Consider the following 5,017-nt stretch of genomic DNA (forward strand, 5'->3'; position numbering starts at 1 on the left):
TGTTTGTGGATTAACGTGTTATATTTGTTATTTTCATCAATGCTATTAGTTTCTCTTTTGGCTAGATAATTTAGGGCCTTCCTATATGAATTTTTCCAATGAAAGTTAGAGCTGAAGGAAAATGTGAAAATGAGCCTCCCCAAATAATGGAGATGATAGTGTTCGATTACTTTGTGAATACAAAACAAACTCCTTTAGTTTATTAAGGTGATTTTTTGTGCTTAGATGTAAGTATGAAAAAACAACCCAACTATCTTCGAGTAGAGGTGAGTATGATACTATTCTATGTATTATGCAATGGTCGTTTTAAAAAAAAACCCAATTGCACTAAAATCTTTAGGTGCCAATATATGCCTAGTGAAGGCTTGAAATTGTGAGATTTATAGGTGCCCATATATACCATTTCCATGGAAAAAGGTAATTAAATTATATAGTTGACCTTTATAGAAGGAGTGGATTAAAAAAACACCAAGTCACTAGGCATTCTACACTAGAAGAGTTACTTTATAAGGACACAGGAATGAGATTTAATCCAATTATCTATGCAAGCATTACAAACAAATTTTTATCTAGTCTCTCTAGGCGCTAAAACATGTTGAATAACTACATCAAAGCTAAGCCATAATTGAACCTTTCCTAACTATGAAGAACTTGTTGCTTCCCACTATAGCTTCCAACCCCTTTAAACATTAAATTGATAAAGATATAATGTAATTTATTAAACTTATACGCCCATGTCATGAGACCATTTAATACAACCTCCATAATCTGACTATCTTCGGGCATTAATCCGACTATCTTCGAGCTGCAACAATAGGACCACACCATTCCTCACTTTCTCCTCACTTGCAAACCATTGTTCGTTGGCATTAATAGAATTCCAATCGAAGTGAAGTAAAGAATAGCTGCCTCGACTTCTATTGTCCTTGATTCTTCAAGTTGTGTCCTTGAGTTAATAATTTCCTCCTTGCATCCATGCTCTATTTCATCACATATATGTAACAAATTGTTTTTATTTATGATTTCATTCCTCAATCTTTCTATTTTAGCCAAGGTTGATTCAAGCTTGGGTTGTTCTTATGTATTTTCCTCATGAAAATAAGGTACACTCATACTAGTAGAACATGTCTCATTTGATTGAACACTTTCCCTCTAAAGGGCCTTTTTCTTCTCCTTTTGTACGCTATTGCTACAAGTATCTCCTTCATGCATGAGTTGCAACCTTGCCCAATTTACTTTTGCAGAATTTAAATTTATCACTGTCTCATGATCCATATTGTGAAGGTTCTTATACATTACATATTTTTCCTGAGCATTCCACTATTGTTCTTGCTTAGAGTGAGATTCTTTGTTGTATCCATCACAGACTAGCCTCCAGACATAACCGATCAGTTCAAATTTGATTTTCCATTTCCATTCTTAGGAGTTCGCAATATTGAGCACAAGCAAACTTTGATAGTCCATTACTCAACCAAATATACCTTCTAATTGTTAGGCTTACACTGAAGGAACATGTCGCGATACCAATTTTTGGAAACTTCACTAAACTAAGAGGTGGGGGGGTGAATCAATTTAGAACATTCATGAACGAGTTTATTTTATTTTTCAATTATTAACTTATCTATTAAATGAGAAACATAACACTTTATGAATGTCAAATTTAACATATAATCGGCATTCAACATGTAAATCACAGCATGAATCAACCCACAAAAGAAACACATATGGAAACCAAATATAAGTGGAAACCCATAAAGGGACAAAACCACGAGTTTGTTACTATTGTGATGGAAAGGAAAGCTCCCACTTGCTCTATTACATCAGATTTTATGCATGCTCCAACCTATAGGAGGATGCTACCTCAATTCTTCTGCAAGCTTCAACTTGCAAGGAAACTCCAACTCCCACAGATTTTCTACATGCTACAACCCATAGGAGGCTCTTACCTCAACAAGTTCCAACATGTTATTTATCAAGCTACAACTTCAAAGCATACTACAATCCCTTGATACATACAAGAAATAACATATTGGTTTACCTGGTTTATAACTTTACATACCTCCATCTCTGTCTTTGCTTCTTCTTCTCCTCAAAATTGTTTCACGTATGCTCTATATATGCAAGGTAATAAGAAACTCAAATCATCTCTCACTTTCTCTAACCCTCTAAAATTAATTAGCCTTCCAACCTCACACAATTTATAAGTAAATTTTGATGGTTGTTAGTATTACACACACGAATCTGAAATGGTATGTCTTGTCTCTGCATTCCAAAGGTGTCTCTCCAATTCCAAAACTATTTCAAGTCTTTGAATATTAAAAATACATGAAGTGAATTTCATCATATTTAAATAACATGTGTTAATATTCTTCATGCCAATAAAATGAATTTCAACTTATTCAAATAGCATGCATTAATATTCTTTCCAAACACATTAAATTTTATTCTCTTGCATTAACTTGCATTATCTTGCATCACAACACCTTTGTTTTGATCACAACACCTTAGAAAAATCACCAAACATCTCCAATTCCATGCCTCTATAGCTAAACTCACTATCAATGAACATTTGAACAAGAACTAAACTAAATGAACGGGAATTACATTGTGCAAATAGGAAACCTTTAGTTGTCATAGGAACATTGCAACCACTTCTTCAACTTGAACCTCTACAACATATAGTAGCAATCTTTGCAACATACCTTGGAAATACATCAGCAAATATAACATCACAATAATAACAACATTCTTCATGCCATTTTCTTTTTCCTTTGCCTTGTGTCACAACAGTCTTCTTGCATGCTACCATTGCCTTGCATCACATTGCCTTTGCAACATTATGTCATATGTAACAAACAAGCATATGTAACCAACAAGGATATGTAACAAATTACACAACATATGAAAGCAATATAGAACTCCAAGACATCCATGTCATAAATTGCACCTCCTCACACACTTTTTTCAAGCATCATAAGCGTAAGAAGTAACATGCATCATAACCATAGATCAAGATCACAATATCAACTCCTTCATATATGATTAACATAGCTTGTAACATACTTTGCAACATACCTTGCCATCAAGCAAGCAATTCAATAACAAACATCACAGTTCCTTCACAACATAGCCTCAACACAAGCATAACTGTGGCATAATGTAATGCATCACATTACCTTTTCTTGCACCCCTTCAACTGACCTTTGTTACATAATAATCTTTGTAACATTCTTTGTTTTACCTTCTTGCTCACAAGCATCACAATAGCTCATCAACTATGCATACAATGACATCAAAGACCTATCTTGCTTCTCCTTTGTTGCTTCATTTCCATCAATGAAAACAATGACAATAGATGCCTCCAAAAGCAATGAGAAGGTATAGTGCATCCACTAAATCCATCTATTAGATGATTAAGTTGTGGTAACATCCTAGATTACATAACTTTATTAGTTTTAAGCTGGATGGCCCCTCAATATCTACAACTTTAAGGAAAATTAGAAATTCATTGGTATATATTCCACGGGAGCAGGCTTACATTTTTTAAGTAGTTGGAAAATTTTATGCTTTTTATAAATACAAACATGGTATAGGGGGGCCAATTCCAGTATTTATTGTTGAAGATGAAATTGTTGTAAAAAAAAGATATCAGATGGTTAGAAAAAAGTGATACCTTGGCCGGATTTTGTGGTTAGAAAGAAGAACATAAGTGCCAATCACATTTTTTAGTGACTGTTGGTCAAGGTGTTGTGGGATATGATATTATTATAGAAACTTTTAAGGATTTTCTGGTTGGAAATTATCCATGTCTTATTAGTCCAAACCCTTTACATTAAAATCTTCCTTGTTTGGTTGTGGTTTCTCATCCAATGTGTAATAGGTCTAATGTGATTTTTGTTCATCAATAATGGGAGACAAAAAAAACAAATGAGGAAGAAAGATGTTGACAACTTTGTGGGACCTATTGTTGGCCATTTTCCATATGGAGACAATAGGAGAAGACAACTTATGTTGAAGGATTATTCTTCAACAATAGGCATTAGATATAAAATTCTTTAGGAGGGATGGAGGGTAACTGGATTATACAATGGTTTCAATGTAATGGGACTTCATGACCAAGATTACATCCATAATAGAAAAAAGTTATTGAATATTTTTTTTCCCATAAGAAAATTCGTAATTTTATTAATAATAACAAAATTACATTTTGTAGATGCTAAATCACATATGCAAACGCAGATCAGAAGACTGATGTCAAAAGAAAAGCCAGAAAGTAGAAATTAATGTACAATTGGGAAAATTTATGTTTTTCTCCCTTTTTTCTTCTCAACCTTTCGCCACTCCCCTTAAGTTGGTGAGGACGAAAAAAGTACTAGAGAAGCGTCCTCCACAGGGTGAGGATTGTCCTTGTCTGAATCGGAGTGGTCTGAAGAATGATGTCTTTTGGCTCCACTGGTGTCCGTTTTGTCTGGTATCTTCTCCGGCAAAGAGTCCATGAGATCTTGTGCTACAAATTCCTTAGTTTCTGGCACCTTGTGTGTCTTGGGAATGGTTTCCGTAGCTACCTCCTCAATTGGGCCATCATCAGGAACTGGTGGAGGGATAGTTGCCTCCTCATCCTTTGCTGCTTCATATAGATTCACTGTGTGTTGCCAGCCTCTTGGTTTTTGTGATTGCTTCTTATTTCTTCTGGTGTCTTTTTTGACTTGTGGGCAGTTACTGAGAAGGTGACCTGTTTGTTGACAGCCACGACACCTGAATGTTGTATTCTCATAATCTAATGGTTGTTTCCACTGTGTGTTGTTATGGATCAGAATTATGTTGTCAGGTAAGCCTTGACTAAGGTCTACCTCTACACAAATTCTCACAAAAGTATGTATGCCTCTTGAAACTCTTTCCACGTCTATCTTGAGGTATTTTCCTATCGCATTCCCCATTGCTTCGAAGACTCTGGGTAGCCAAAAATGTAGCGGGAGGTTGTGTAATATGACCCATACTAGCATTTTGGAAACCACCA

Source organism: Pinus tabuliformis, chromosome 3_1 (genome assembly GCF_031772625.1).
Source record: "Pinus tabuliformis cultivar Carrire ecotype Pingquan chromosome 3_1, CPIR1, whole genome shotgun sequence".
NCBI classification, from domain to species: Eukaryota; Viridiplantae; Streptophyta; class Pinopsida; order Pinales; family Pinaceae; genus Pinus; species Pinus tabuliformis.